General features: G+C 34.9%; 1 protein-coding gene across 1 annotated transcript in view; it reads right to left on the reverse strand.

The window, feature by feature from the left end:
- The window catches only part of MCU (mitochondrial calcium uniporter), a 212,500-nt gene that overhangs the window by 33,773 nt on the left and 162,280 nt on the right, over positions 1–16,447 (reverse strand). The gene's annotated exons all lie outside the window — the stretch shown is intronic.

The following is a 16,447-nucleotide window of genomic DNA, read 5'->3' on the forward strand; positions in this document are numbered from 1 at the left end:
CCCCCTGTATTGTTCTATATTTTATTTCTACATGTTATAAACCACACAATACATTATTTTTACTTTGATAACTGATTATACTTTAAAGAAATTTTAAAATGAGAAAAATGTCTTTTATATTTATACACATATTTACCCTCTGGTGTTCCTCATTGTTTCTGGTATAGATCCACATTTCCATTTGGTATCATTTTCCTTTTGTCTCAAGAGCTTCCTTAAACATTTCTTGTTGTGCAGATATGCTGACAATAAATTCTCTCAGTTTTGGTAAAGTGAGAAAAAGTCTTTATTTCATCTTCAATTTTGAAAGACATTTTTGCTATGTAAAAAATTCTAGGTTGGCTTTTTTTTTTTTTCCTTTTAGTGCTCTAAAGAATTTGCCTTCTGGTTTGCACAGTATATGATAAATTTGTGTACATTCTTATCTTTGTTCCTTTGTATGTAATATGTCTTTTTTCCTCTGGCTGCTTTTAATATTTTCTCTTTATCATTGGTTTTCAGCAATCTGATTATAATGTTCCTTTCTATGGTTTTCTTTATGATTATTCTGTTTGGGAATTGTTAAATTTCTTAGCTCTGTGGGCTCATAGTTCTCATCAAATTTGGAAAAATTTTGGCCATTATTCAAATATTTTTTATGTCTCCTACCCCTCTCCTTATGGGATTCCAATTACACTTATATTAGACCATGTGGTACTATCACACAGGGCACTAAAACTCTTTTCATATTACTTTAGGAGTTTTCCCCTCTCAGATTCATTTTGGATAGTTTTAATTGCTATGTATGTCAGTGTCACTGATCTTTTCCTCTGTAGTGTTTAATCTGCTATTAATTCCATTTATATTGGTTTTCATTTCAGATATATTTTTCACCTCTAGAAGTTCCCTTTGTTTATTGTTCTATTTTCTATTTTTCTTCATATTATGCTTATGTTTTCTTCTCTCTCTCTGAATATAAGGGTCACATTTATAATAACTATTTTAAAATCCTTGTCTGTTAATCCCATCATTTCTGTCATTTGTAGGTCTGGTTCTATTGACTGATTCTGGCCCCCCCACCCCCCACCCAGCAGCTTCTTCACATGCCTAGTAATTTTTGATGGGAGATTAGACATTGTGACTTTTACACTGCTGAATACCAGATCTTGTTGTATAGTTAAGTTACTTTCATATTAGCTTGATCCTCTCAGGTCTTTTAAGACAGATCTAGAGAATCCTTTATTCTAGGGCCAATTTGGCCCCACTTCCAAGTTATGGTTCTTCTGGGAGTCTCTGCTGAATGTTCATGTATTCAGTGATGTCTCTCCTCTCTAGCTGGTGGGAAGTCAAATGATTTCTGGCCCTGAGTGAGCACTAAGAGTTATTCATTTTACAGCTTCTGGTAATTGCTATTTCCTTGGAAGTTGTTATAGCCTGGCCTTGTGGTTTAGAATTTAACCAAAGCCTCAGGCTGCAAGCTGAAGCAATGTAAGGTTAATTTCATTTGCTTCTCTTTTCTCAGAGATCAAAGTCCTGTCTTGCCTACTGTCCAATGTTTAGAAACAGCATTTTCATGTATTCTGTCTGGTGTTCTAGCTGTTGACAGCAGGACAGCAATTCCCACAGCAGTTAATCCTTTGTGGATAAATGATTTGAATTTTTACATAAAAACTAAAAAGAAGCAAAGTCAGAAATCCCTGTTTATTCCTTCCAAAAGGAGAGTCTGAGTTTCCTAAGGAAAAAGAGGCCAAAAATAGTAAAATAAACTTAATACATAGCATGTACCACCTAAAGTTTTCAATATCTAAAGTAACTTGAAATTTTTGTCATTTTCTTTCTCATTTTTAAAAGAATCCTTAGCAATCCATTGTTTCCGTAAAGTCAGAGCCAGCAACATAAATATCCCTATTTGTTCTATAAGCAGTAATGATGATGGGGTCATAAAATTAGGTGATTAACTTGTCTACCTGGTGTTTTCTTCCCCCCAATCCAGTCTTCTTTCTATTGATATATGCAAAAATATTCACACACAGATTTCAAGAAGTAGACAGAGTTGGGTTTAAATAAAAGATAGGAATCTGTGAATCTTAAACACATAAAGTATGGAAGATTTCACTAATACATCAGTTTCACAGGAAAGTGCTTAGTGGTTACTGTTTTTAAATAACTGAGACAAAGTCAACAGATAACATTAAGGTCTTTATCACTCAGTTTAACTTTTTCCTTTAAAGATTATAAAGCCTTTAAAAGGAATTAAATATGAAAGCTTTGAGAAACTCTGCATGGATAGCACATTTCAGAACTGACAAACCTTTATTACAATACTGCTTTTGAAATAAATCCCCAGGTCTCCTTCTTTCCCACACACTAGATTGTAATGCAAATGTTAGATTTCTTGTTTTGCAACCAAAGAATAACAATTACCATAGTTCCTCAAGTTTAACAATATACAAAATTGCTGTTGGTTGTAGTGAAGTCACAATGGGAATTTACAAGCTAATGACAGCTGTCAGCTACTATTCTCTAGAGATAAATACTCTTTTTAAGTGTAAATTGCATCAAGTAACTTTTTGGTTGGTTAAAAAAAATCTTTTGCTTTGATTTCCATTTCAATAAATAAGAAATAATCTAAGTATGTTCTATAGCAGTGTGGTTCAAAGAAACCTAGAAATTATGGGGCATCCCATACAAATACTGAGAGACAGAATATGACAACTGATTTAGGAATAAAAATTAAAAGGCAAGGAATTTTCCAGAGTAAGAAGAGAAGTGCAAGGACAACAGACACATGGGGTTGAAGAAGTATTTAAAAAAAAAAAAAAAGGCTTTGGAGCATTAGGTGTAGAAAAAGTCATATAATACAAATGCTTCTTATTTAGCCAACTGTTAAAAATTTATAGTAGGAAAATTAGTTGGTGTTCAAAATAATTAGTAAAATCTCCTCTAAAATATATCATTTTATGAACACTGTTACTGAACACAAGTTCGTGTGCCTGATGCACAGTGAAGCCAAACAAAACCGAAACGTCAGAGTATGAAGCAGAGAAAGGTTTATTGCAGGGCCAATCAAGGAGAATGGGTGGCTTGTCCTCAAAAATCCCAAACTCCCCAATGGTTTTGGGGGAGAAGTTTTTATAGGCAAAGTTTGGGGTGAGGGCTGCAGGGTTTGTGACTTTCTTCTGATTGGTTGGTGGTGAGGTAACAGGGCGGTGCCCCAGGAATCATGCGCCCAGCCTGAAGTTACCATCTTCCACCTGGGTGGGGGCCTTAGTTCCTGCAGAAGAACTCAAAGATACTGTCATGTATATTCCTTGAGGAGGAACCAGGACCCTGCCCCAAGGCTGCACTATTGCTTCTTAACTGTTCCTCCCTTGTTTCTGCATTCCCTCCCCTCCCTGATTAGCAACTGTTTGAATCAGCCCTTTGGAACTCAGGGAAGGTGGAGGCTGAATGAAGCCCATTTTCTACAAACAAGAAACGGGGACACAGAAAGGACTTGTACCCAGGAGCCCCACAGGGTCCTGCTTGGTTTCAACATGACTGTATATCGCTTAAGGACTTATTATGAAAAGGAACTGGTACAATAAGGAAGCACATTTAGGGTGTTTTCTGCAGAGATACTTTGAACTGAACTTTATATTATATGATGGATGATTCCAGTGGTTTATGATCTTGCCCTCATCTGTTTCTTTTCTTTCCCCGTTCTGTACTATTCTGCATCAGGAATGTGAAATACAATCATAGAATTTTAGTGTTGGAAGGGTCAGAGAAATCATACAGACTAATGCCCTTCTTCTACAGCTAAGAACAATAAAGTCCAGCAAGGTTAGATGAAGTTCCTAAGGTCCACCCATGTTGTCCCAAATGGCAAGACGTCCTCCTTTTTTATGGCTGAGTAATATGCTCTTGTACATATATACCACCTCTTGTTTATCCATTCATCTATCTATGGACACTTAGGTTGCGTCAATATCTTGGATATTGTAAATAATGCTACAATGAACACAGGGAAAAATACCTGGAAGTAGAATTGCTTAATCATGTAGTAGTTCTATTTTTAATTTTTTGAGGAACCTCCATACTGTTTTCCATAGTGGCTACACCAGTTTATCAATACATTCCCACCAACAGTGCATGAGGGTTCCCTTTTCTTCACATCCTCCCCAAAACTTGTTATTTCTAGTCTTTTTGATAACAGCCATTCTGACAGGTGTGAGTGATATCTCATTGTAGTTTTGATTTGCATTTTCCTGATGATTAGTGATATTGAGCATATTTTCATGTGTCTGTTGGTCATCTGTTTGTCTTCTTTGGAAAAATGTCTCTTCAGGTCCTTTGCCCATTTTTTAATCAGGTTGTTTGTTTCTTTGATGTTGAGTTGTATGAGTTCTTTATATAATTTGGACGTTAACCTCTTATCAGATATATCATTTGCAAATATCTTCTCCTATTCAATAGGGTGCCTTTTCATTTTGTTGATAGTTTCCTTTGCTGTGCAAAAGCTTTTTAGTTTGATGTGGCCCCATTTGTTTATTTTTGCTTTTGTTTACCTTGCCTGAGATGTATCCAAAAAATATTGCTAAGACCTATGTCAAAGAGTGTACTGCCTATGTTTTCTCCTAGGAGTTTTATGGTTTCAGGTCTTACATTTAAGTCTTTAACCCATTTTGAGTTTATTTTTGTATATGGTGTGAGAAAGTAGTCCATTTTGATTCTTTGGCATGTAGCTGTCCAGTTTTTCCAACATCATTTATTGAAGAGGCTGTCTTTTCCCCATTGTATATTCTTGCCTCCTTTGTTTTAGATTAATTGACCATGTAAGTGTGGGTTTATTTCTGCAATCTCGATTCTGGTCCATTGATCTATGTGTCTGTTTTTGTGCCAGAACCACACTATTTTGATGTGGTAGCTTTGTAGTATAGTCTGAAACCAGGGAATATGATACCTCCAGCTTTGTTCTTCTTTCTCAAGATTCTTTTGGCTATTCGGGGTCTTTTGTATTTCCATACAAAGTTTGGGGTTATTTGTTCTAGTTCTGTGAAAAATGCCGTTGGTATTTTGATAGGGATTGCGCTGAATTTGTAGATTGCCTTGGGGAGTATGATCATTTTAACAAGATTAATTCTTCCAATACATGAGCATGGTATATCTTTCCATTTGTTCGTGTCATCTTGGATTTCTTTCATCAATGTCTTACAGTTTTCTAAGTACAAGTATTTACCTCCTTGGTTAGATTTATTCCTAGGTATTTTATTGTTTTTGATGCAATTGTAAATGAGATTGTTTTCTTAATTTCTCTTCCTGATAGTTCATTGTTAGTTTATAGAAACATAACAGTTTTTTTTTTTTTTTTGGCTGCACCACGTGCCGTCCAGGATCTTAGTTCCCCAACCAGGGATTGAACCCGTGCCCCCTGCAGTGGAAGTGCAGAGTCCTAACCACTGGAGCACCAGAGAATTCCTGCAACAGATTTCCATATATTAATTTTGTACGCTGAAATTTAACTGAATTCATTTATTAGTTCTAATAGCTTTCTGGAGGCATGTTTTAGTTTCTGATATAAATTAGGCTAACTTTTTTTTTTCTTTTAGAGCTGTTTCACATTTTACTCCTTATGCCATCTGAAATATACTTTTGTGAAATAAGAAATCAACACTAACAGAACCATTGACTCTGCCCCTTCTCCTGATTTACAAAGCTAATTCTATCACATGTCAAATTTCCATATATGCAAGGTTTCTCTAATCTGATCCTACAATCTTTCCTGCACCAATACTTCACTGTTTTGAGTTTTAAAAATACATCTTAATATGTGGTTTAGGTAAACCTTTCCCTCCCCTTTCTACTCCAAATTTATCTTAAGTATTTGTATAGTTTTATTCTTTCATATGAATTTTTGAATAAGTTCATCAGTTCCTATTGAGGTTCATATTAACACTGTAGTGAGTTTATAAATTTGTGTGAGGGAAACTGACAATTGTTACAATGTTGTCCTCATATTCATTAACATATTATAACTCTGCATTTATTTCTATCTTTTTTTAGGTCCTTCAATAAAGTTTATTCTTCTCAATAAATGCTTTACAGATTTTTTAATTAGTTTTCATTCATAGATACTTTCAAATAATTTATTTTTAATATTCACTTCTCTGTTCATAAATATAATTCCAAAAGTCCATATCCTTTTTCATTAAATTATGATATATTAGACAAAACATAAGATTATCATTTTAATAGAATAAATTAAATATTATTTAGGTGATAGTAAGGCCCTTCCTTATACATTAGGGCAAAAACATCCTCAGATTTACTTAGATATGTAAAATAATTTAAAATTTCTTTAAATTATTCATAGTATATTAAAAATGCTAAATCTGTCACATACTATCATTTGAAGAATACTCATTTTGAAAAGCAGGTAAATATTTATGTAAAAAATATCTTTTCATATCAGTATAAGAAAGCCCAATTATAGAATCATAACTTTAGTAGTTTGATAAATCCAGTCATTTGGGTCCTTCCAACTGGTAGTATAAATTAACTTAGTGAAATCAGCTATATATTTCATTGTGAACCTAAGGTGAATTAGTATTTGTACAACTGAACCTCTCTCTTTAGAACTATGTAAAAACATTTGTGTGAAGTTATTACGAGGCTTAAATGATAAAAGTTGTGAAAACACTTAAAAATTGTAAATCTTTTAAAAATACATGGTATTATTGGTTTTATGTTAAATAGTAGTACAACCAATGTACCTTTCATTAAATCTGGTTCTTTTAAAATCTCTTTATGAAGATAATTAATCTCTCATAAATGTCAAAAGCATTTGTGCAAAGTAAAAGGTCATCCTCTTCCTTCCTTCCATTCATCTACTCATTCTACTGAGAATTAACTATTTTATTTTGCTTTTGTAAAAATAAAATCCTGTCCTAATATAGTGCTCTAACATATTTTTCTTTTTACAAATAATGCTTTTGGGACTTCCCTGGTGGTGCAGTGGTTAAGAATCCGCCTGCCAACACAGGGGGCATGGGTTCGAGCCCTGGTCTGGGAAGATCCCACATGCCGCGGAGCAACTAAGCCCATGCGCCACAACTACTGAGCCTGCGCTCTAGAGACCACGAGCCACAACTACTGAGCCTGAGTGCCACAACTACTGAAGCCCGCATGCCTAGAACCTGTGCTCCGCAGCAAGAGAAGCCACCACAACGAGAAGCCCACGCACCACAACGAAGAATAGCCCCCTGCTCACTACAACTACAGAAAGCCTGCGCGCAGCAATGAAGACCCAATGCAGCCAAAATAAATAAATAAATAATATTTAAACAAACGAACAAAAAAGAATAATGCTTTTTATGGTGCTGCTTTGAAAGTAACTTCATTAAACCTTGACCCTTGGTCCACTTTAATTTCTGGGTGGTAAAAAGTGGAATATAATCCTGAAGTACAGAGAGTCAAGTGCAGTAGAAGAATGATGGATTTTGGAATCTCAGATTTGGTAGTACTGAAGTTCTACCACAGGAGATACCTTGAATGCATGAGCCCATTACTGAATATAACTTTACCTCCGTTTCCTTACCTATAATGCAGAGTCTAATACCTCAGAAGGCTGCTTAGGAGATTCAATGAGAATATGGAAAAACGCTTGCCTTAATAGTTTTTCTTGCTTTTTCTAAAATCTACAGTCTTAAAACCCAAAGCCTAAAATCATATAAGTTTCCATGAGAAAATTTCCAATCATGCCTTTAAACCCCAAGAGAACAAAAATGACTTGTTCCACTGAGGGCAACAAGGGGAAAAAAAGCTTAAGTTATACAAATTCCATGTGCCTAGGTATTTTTGGATAATAGACCTCCTTGAGAACCTGAAGAAGGTATGGATTCCCTTCTTAGACCTACTTCCTGAAAAAATTCAAAGTGATTTATACATAAAAATTTTAGATACCATCATTTTGTTGCATTGGAAAATGACTTCCTTCATATTACCTGCTATGGACTGAATTGTGATCTCCCAAAATTTGTATTTTGAAGCTCGAATTCCCCATGTGACTATCTGGAGATAGTGTCTTTAAAAGGTGATTAAGGTTAAAGGAGAAGATAAGGGTGGGGCTCTAATCTGATAGGACAATGGCTTTATATGAAGAGTAACAGCTTTCCCCACCCCCCACCATGTGGGGACACAGTGAGAAGGTGGTCATCTGGAAGCTAGGAATAGTTCTTACCAGAGCCTAACCATGCTGGCACCCTGATCTTGGACTTCTAGTCTCCAAAACTGTGAGAAAATAAAATTTTGTTGTTTAAGCCACCCAGTCTACAGTATTTTGTTATGAGCAGACTACTGCATTGCAGTATTTTAAAAATAAATGTTTACAAAAACTGAAGCATTTTACCTCATTTTAAATCAAAATTAACAGCCATTTTCTGTTGTTTCTTTTTTTTAAAGAAATAAAACAAAAATTTACAAATTAAAACAGAAAATAAACTTTAATTCTATATAAAAGAACATTTCAATTACAAGGCTGCTATTGTTTGGCTTGAATAAAGAAGTCACGTAGTGGCCTGGTTTGGGAACATGATAACTTGGACATTATCTTTGATATCTAAAAAGGTTGTACCTTTCTGTTTTGACGAAAAGAAGTTGTAAAAACTCTGAGACTCTGGGAGAGGTATGTGGTAACAAACATAATCACAGCTCTCATAGTTCACTTCACCAGATGATGCTTGGCTAGGCATATGCAAGGAACCTAAGATTTCTCTAAGACTCTTAGAATTGAATTCATATCACTCACTGTTTTGATGCAATATCAATAGTGAAACGATTGGAAATCCGAGTTCCAGTTTTAAGGTTTCTGAGTGGAGGTAATCTTCAAGAGCTCTAAGGTTTTTCTAATTCTTGTAGAGAAACTGACAAACCTCTCCATTCAGGACTAGCCTAGAGAGAAACTTCATCCAGCAGCTGGAAAATTCACAAGGTTGTCTATTTCTACCTACTTCAGAGCTACAGCTTGGTTGAAAGGGTTCATGATTTTTCTACCAAATCCATAATAATGACTGTTAAGGTCTTGAATTGGAAGATTATGCTCATTCATAAAGGCCCAAATATCCCCAAGTAAATCAAGCCACAACTAAACACTTCCTTGTGATAAACTTTCTCTTATCTTAAAAAGCAAACTCCTCTCCAAAGTTTAATCTAGCAAAGGAAAAATTTCTATTTTGATTCTTTTTCTCATAAAATCTTGTTCTCATAATAGTGATTACTTCTGTGGTAGCAGGCAGGCCTTCTTTTAGGGCTGTTCAAAGTCTTCACTGCCAGTATGTGCCAATGAAAAAACCCAATGTATTATTGCAATGGGTAGAGCTCCTTTCTTCTCTGAGGCCGTATACGTATGCATGTCTCTAAGTTTGGAAGATGTGCCATCTGTTCGTAGAGTACCAAGATCTTCCTTAGAGTAAAAAAAAAAATTTTTTCCTGGTAGTTATTTTGGAAAAGAAATTTAACACTATTTCAAAGATGGTGATAGCCATTAATGTTAACAGCTTTTCTAATTTCCACAAGAAATCACATATTTGGGATTTTTCTTTGTATCAACATGCATATTAACAGACAAAAACTAGAAACTAACTCCTTAGAGCAATATCAGTAGTTTCATGAAGTCGCATGCATTCTGGACGAAAATTGGATAGTTTCCAATTCCCTCAAAACTTACTTCAAAATATTGAAACAAATGACAGCAATCCTAGAATGGATAACATCATCTGAAATTTGACATAAGTTTACTTCTGCTCCACACTAAGCCAGTTTAAATACTGTCAGCACATAAAGCTTAAACGTCTTTCCATGTTCATGCGGCTGTTTTTCTTAGCAATGTGAAAGTCAATTTTATACAAGCCTTCAAAAAAAGACTTTTGTGATGGAACACGTTCAACCATATTTTGGTATTTTCAAAATATGAAACTTCTACTTACAAAAAAAAAAATTCAAACTGTAGGATATATTTTTAAAATGGAAAAATAAAATGGTGTTTCAGCTTTCCCAACTTCACATTTAGGTTGATGAGAACTCTGCCCACATTAAAACACTGTGGCTTTCTCTTCTATCATTTTTCATGATTTCATTACTTTCATTTCTTTTTTGTTGTCAAGTTTTTAAAAGTTGGAATGAAAGACAGTGGTGGGGTATGTTTATGTCCTCAATATAATGATGACAATAAATATAGAATCTCCAACTGTATATGAGCAGCTATTAATAATAAAACATGATTTAAAAAGTCCACCCTTTCCCACAAAATTATTTTAAAAGTAACAGGAAAAATTCTAGAATATAAAAAGAACCCTTACAAATCAATACTAAGAAGACAGTCCATTTTTTTAAATGGGCAAAAAGTTTGGGCACTTCTTCAAAGAAAATATTTGAATGGTTAATGAGTATATTAACAGATGCCCAAGATCTTGGTCATCAGTGAAATGCAAATTAAAACCACAATGAAATAATACTACAAATCCACTACAATGTCTATAATCAAGAAGACTGACCATACCAAGTGTTGGGGAGGATACGGGGAAACTGGAACACTTATACACTGTTGGTAGGAATGCAAAGTGGGACAGCCACTTTGGGAAACAATTTTGCAGTTTCTTAAAAAGTTAAGCACATGATGAAAGAAACTGAAGACCACACAAACAGTTGGAAAAATATACCGTGTTCTTGGATTGGAAGAATCAATATTGTTAAAATGACCACACTACTCAAGGCAGTGTACAGATTTAATGCAATCCCTGTCAAATTACCAATGGCATTTTTCACAGAACTGGAACAAAAAATTTTTAAGTTTGTATGGAAACACAAAAGACACTGAATAGCCAAAATATTCTTGAGAAAGAAGAACGGAGCTGGAGGAATCATGCTCCCTGACTTCAGACCATACTACGAAGCTACAGTCATCAAAACAGTATGGTACTGGCACAAAAACAGACACATAGATCAATGGAACAGGACAGAAGGCCCAGAAATAAACCCACGCACTTACGGTCAATTAATCTATGACAAAGGAGGCAAGAATACAATGGAGAAAAGAAAGTCTCTTCAATAAGTGGTGCTGGGAAAACTGGGCAGCTACATGTAAAAGAATGAAATCAGAAGATTCTCTAACACCATATACAAAAATAAACTAAAAATAGATTAAAGACCTAAATGTAAGACTGGATACTATAAAACTCCTAGAGGAAAACATAAGCAGAACACTCTTTGACATAAATCATAGCAATAATTTTTGGCTCTGTCTCCTAGAGTAATAGAAACAAAAGCAAAAATAAACAAATGGGACCTAATTAAACTTAAAAGGTTTTGCACAGCAAAGGAAACCATAAACAAAACAAAATGAAAAGATAACATACAGAATGGGAGAAAATATTTGCAAATGAATTGACCGACAAGGGCTTACTTTCCAAAATATACAAACAGTTTGTACAGCTCAATACTAAAAAAAACCCAACCCAATAAAAAAAATGGGCAGAAGACCTAAATAGACATTTCTCCAAAGGAGACATACAGATGGTCAAGAGGCACATGGAAAGATGTTCAACATCACTAATTATTAGAGAAATGCAAATCAAAACTACAATGAGGTACCACCTAACACCAGTCAGAATGGCCATTATCAAAAAGTCTACAAATAGTAAATGCTGGAAAGGGTGTGGAGAAAAGGGAACCCTCCTACACTGTTGGTGGGAATGTAAACTGATGTAGTCACTATGGAGAAAAGTATGGAGGTTCCTTAAAAAACTAAAGATAGAGTTACCATATGATCCAGCAATCCCACTCCTGGGCATATATATGGAAAAGACGAAAACTCTAATTTGAAAAGATACATGCATCCCAATGTTCATAGCAGCACTATTTACAATAGCCAAGACATGGAACCAATCTAAATGTTCATCGACAGATGAATGGATAAAGAAGTGGTATATATATACAATGGAAATAATGCCATTTGCAGCAATATGGATGGACCTAGAGATTATCATACTAAGTGAAGTCAGACAGAGAGACAAATATTATATGATATCATTCATATGTGGAATCTAAAAAAAAATACAAATGAACTTATTTACAAAACAGAAACAGACTCACAGACATAGAGAACAAACTTATGGTTACCCAAAGGAAAAGGGGGGTAAGGATAAATTGGGAATTTGGTATTAAGAGATACACACTACTGTATATAAAATAGTTAAAAAACAAGGACCTATTGTATAGCACAGGGAACTATATTAAATATCTTGTAATAACATATAATGGGAAAAAAATCTGAAAAAGAGTATATATATGTATGTAAACTGAATCACTTTGTTGTACACCTGAAACATTATAAATCAACTGTACTTCAATTAAAAAATATTACGCACATACTTACCGTATGACCCAGTCATTCTACTCCTAAGTATCTACCCAAGAGATATGAAAACATATATCCATACAGGATATGTAAAAGAAGCTAGATGCAAAAGATTACATATTGAATGAGTCCATTTATATGACATTTTTAGAAAAGGTTTAACTACAGAGAGAAAAAGCAGACTAGTGTTTGCCTCAGGTTTAGGGTAGGAGCAGGGATTGGTTGCAAAACAGGAACAAGAGAACTTTTAGGGGTGAAGGAAATAGTCTAAAGCTGGATTGTTACTATGCTTGCATGATGATAGGTGAATTTTATGATATATAAAATATACATCAATAAAGTTTTTAAAAAAAGGAATGGGACAAAAACCAAAGAAAAAACTGGGGCATATATCCAATTCCCCAAACCATCCACAGACTTTACTTAGGTTAAGAATTTATATATATTATCTATATTTGGGTTAGTTAAACAGATGATTGTTTATTATTAAACAGGAATTTCAATAACTGTTTAATGCTAACATTATTTGTCCTCAAACAATTTTTGGAAGGAAATCCTACATTTTTTGTTAACTACAAAAAAGACACAGCTTTCTACCACAATTCCCAATACAAGGCTAATTGAGTAACATTACATTTCTGGATAGAGAAATGAAGGCAGCCAGAGAGACTATTTTTCTTGCTCTTACTCTAGCTTACCTACAGTGAAGACGTGTCCTGGTTTACCATATTTAAAATTGTCAGGACAACTCTGGGTGTCCTCCTTTTACTCTCAAAAGTGTCCTGGGTTGAATGATAAATTATACAGTCAACCTGTCTCTAACAGAATTACTTTCATCATTAATCCTTAATTTTCATTACCATGAAGGGGAACCCCTGAAAGATTTGAAAGACTTTAAATAGGCTATAAGCCATACAATCATAAAAATTTCAGTTAGTCATTTTACAATTGAGGATATGGGGCACAGAAAAATTAAAACAAGAAGCCCCAAACCACATTTTTTTGATTAGGGGTCTTTAACACTACCACAGCTCTTTTTCTAGAATAAGAGTTTCTGGGAACTTCCCTGGTAGAGCAGCGGTTAAGACTCCGAGATCCCAATGCAGGGGGCCTGGGTTTGATCCCTGGTCAGGGAACTAGATCCCACATGCATATCACAACTAAGAGTTTGCATGCCACAACTAAGGAGCCCGCAAGCCACAACTAAGGAACACACGTGCCGCAACTAAAAGAGCCAGTGAGCTGCAACTAAGGAGCCCGCCGGCCTCAACTAAGGAGCCCACGTACTGCAACTAAGGAGCCAGTGAGCCACAACTAAGGTGCCCGTGAGCCGCAACTGAGGAGCCCGCCGGCCGCAACTAAGAAGCACATGTGCTGCAACTAAAGGAGCTGGCAAGCTTCAACTAAGGAGCCCGCCTACCGCAACTAAGACCCGGTGCAACAAAGACCAAATAAATAAATAAATATATATATATTAAAAAAAGAAAAGAATAAGAGTTTCTGATGGGTAAGTACTATTTCTGTAGGGTAAGTACATTTTTCTCTTGGAGGTGGTAATTATTACTATCTCCGTTTCACACATGAGGAAGGAGGTTTTAAGAAGTTCATTACTTTGCCTAAGGTTAAAAGGTGGTCGAGTGGTGGAATTGGGATGCAAACCTTGATTCCAAAGCTTGACACTTAACCTCTAAGCATAATGCCTCTCATGAAAGGGAACACGGGCATGGGTACAGGGATGTGCATGTGCACCTGTGTGCAGTGTAGCCAAAGCAGTTCTTCTGAGGTTCAGTTCTTTTGAGCAGTTCAGTTGAGGTTCATGAGACTAGGGATTCCATGAGCTGGTTTGAGAGCCTGTATCATTAAGAAATTATATATAACATTTCCTATGTGTATATAACATTTTTTTTTTCTAGAGAGAGAATCTAGAGCTTTCACCAGATCCTCAAAAGTATTTATGACACAAGAAAAATTAAGAACCTTTTAGATTGCTTTGGTAGGAAGGTTAAACTTTTAAGATAACCTATATATTTTACATCAGCTATCATAGTCATAACTAGAAGATTTTGTCAAACAACAAAACTAACAAGCAATTATCGAGAGGCAGTATATATTAGGTATATATATTATATACTAGGTATATAAATATCACAATTATATAATGTGGTATTTTAGATTTTGTATTTAAAAAAAAAAAGGGTCAAGCCCTCACTTGCTATAGAATATGACCCAGTAGTCATAACAAGAAGCAATGAATGATGGTAGAAATGTTTACTAATGGTGGCTAAATTCTGTTGAAGTAGCTGTGTATTAAGCAGAGTTTTCATATATGCTATACCAGCCTAAGGTAAGATTAATTTAGAAGTACAACATAAGAAAGGTATATGATTTGGGAGTAGTAAGGACACTGAGTTGCATTAAATCAAATCATTTTCTGCTTCTGTTTCTTGATAATTAATACGAGTTGATTTTCTTAAGAAGGGCAATAGTATTGGTAGGAATTTTGGGAGCATCTCTTTTTTCTTTTTTAAGTATGTATCCTTTTACCTCTGTAAAAATATTGTCTTCAACCCCTCACACAACATAGAGGCAACATACTAGCATTTTTGTCCTGGGGTAACATTCAGCCAGATACCCCAGTACAACTGTACATTGTTACATTACTGAAAGACTTCCATACAGATTGTTATTAGGATAATAGTAACTGTATTACATGGTAAAATTCATAATAAAAATTTCAGTATGAATTCATTAGTTCAAATTATTTGCCACTGAATATCATAACAACTACTGGCACAAGTGTCCTGTTGTAGTGTGACTTAGTTGCCACTGAATATATATAACTTAATGAATATATATAAATACTGACCCTGAATATTTAAGTTTTCGACAACATTATAAAAACAAGAAATTTTTAAATGAATTGCTGCTAGTTCAGCAAAAGCTGAGAGGATTCAGCACTATGAACAATATTTTTATATTGGAGAAATTCTCTCTTTATTGAAACTATCCAATGATGTAATCCTGCAGTGGCAATGGAGGACAGTAATAAGACCTTGGAGTGGTGCTGGTATAGATGTGGACAGCCCCCATTTGGCTGTTTAATGGGCCAAGACAGTTCTAAGGGCAAGAGTGATACCCACCTACTGCTTTTTAATTTATATACTAATATCACTTTATCAACTCTCTATGTCTCTAAGAGATAGGAAAAAGAAAGCCAGCTACCATTTTTCATTATTTTGATTCTGGCCTATTTTTCCTTTTAACCTTTCCATACTACAAATGAGTAATCAAAAAATGGATACTTCCACCAAGTTTAGGGAATATGAGCACACTGTCTGTGTATTCCGATAACTAAACAGCTTTGGGACGGGTTCTGATAACACTGCAAATATCTATACTGATTAAATACAGGGGATCCTAGGAGTTTCAAATGGTTCATCTGAGGTTTCTTCAACTTCAGGTGTCCTTGTACATTTGCAGGATGCTCTTTCAATGGTTGCTATGCCTATGAATTAATGTTTATAAGGTTGAAGTTAGAGTTCTATCACACTAAACTTTACAAAGAGAAAATATATTTAACAGTCAACCCTAAGCAAATAGTCTAAACTGTAAATGTGTAATGCTGGGTAAAAGAAATGACAAGAAGAGTTGTAAACTTATCTCCTCCACTACTGTAAATAAAATCAAAGCTTAGATCCTCTTGCCAATTTGCATCATCATGGACTTTTCCAAAGGACTGTGGTCCCCAAGCATCTTTTTTCAATTTTTTCTCACAACAGAGAAGAGTATTACAGTCTGAGCGTAAGGGAAGAAAAAGACAAGAAAGGACAGGAGGTTTCAGACTTTGAATTGCTTCTGTCTGGGCTCTGATACCCTGAAGGAGCTGGAGTGTTTGATCATTATCCATAGTATGAAGACTCAATGGTTAGGAAATTCCAAAGGTGGTCCTTCTGCAATCTTCACATTAACTATGTTCCCAGTTTTAAAACATAAATGTAAAGAGTAGACAGTATTATTCCATGATCTATGAAAACTTAAGTCTATTAGTTTTTCTTCCTGATCTCTCTTGTAAAT

The sequence above is a fragment of the Eubalaena glacialis genome, chromosome 1 (assembly GCF_028564815.1).
Source record: "Eubalaena glacialis isolate mEubGla1 chromosome 1, mEubGla1.1.hap2.+ XY, whole genome shotgun sequence".
In the NCBI taxonomy this organism is placed as follows: Eukaryota; Metazoa; Chordata; class Mammalia; order Artiodactyla; family Balaenidae; genus Eubalaena; species Eubalaena glacialis.